This window comes from Ictalurus furcatus, chromosome 21, assembly GCF_023375685.1.
Source record: "Ictalurus furcatus strain D&B chromosome 21, Billie_1.0, whole genome shotgun sequence".
NCBI classification, from domain to species: domain Eukaryota; kingdom Metazoa; phylum Chordata; class Actinopteri; order Siluriformes; family Ictaluridae; genus Ictalurus; species Ictalurus furcatus.
The window spans coordinates 17,894,788-17,895,414 of record NC_071275.1 but is presented as its reverse complement, the minus strand read 5'-3'; positions in this window follow the sequence as shown (position 1 = coordinate 17,895,414).

Below are 627 nucleotides of genomic sequence, written 5' to 3'. Positions count from 1 at the left end.
TCCTTCAGTTATTTTGCACCTAGACATAGTCTATGGATTAAAGAGGAACATATCCGGTGTCAGTATTGAGGAAGCAGGGTTTAAATGACTATCTATCACAGGTTATGTAAATATGATCTCAGGCTTGTGTGATAGATAATGTGTCTCTTTAATAAACTGCACACTCTTAACCGGGTCATCAGCTGCCTCTTGGTAATATTATATTTGTAACTGAAAGTGTCAAGACCTCTTAGTGTTGTTACATTATTTACTGCTATTCTGCGCCTCTGAATGGCGCTTTAACTGCCCCTGGGGCGATGAAGCCCGGGGGGGAAATTGACTCATTTACATGTAAATGACACCAAAACAGCGGCCATTGAGTTCCTAATTATAACTAAACGCAGGGCGCTTGACTCGCTGACCCCGCCCAAACGACGCCGAAATATTAGCATACTCACCGGTGATAGGTTTAGCGCCAACAGAACGCTGAGCGGCCAACGTTTGACTTCATTAGCATACTCAGAAGTGATTGGTTAGTCTGGAGGGAGCAGGCTTGCAGAAGTCTTATCGTATTTGCATACTGAGAGCTGATTGGTCAGAGACAGGCGCTCGCTCAGCTCAGTCTCTGCTCGAGCAGTAAGTAGAAGG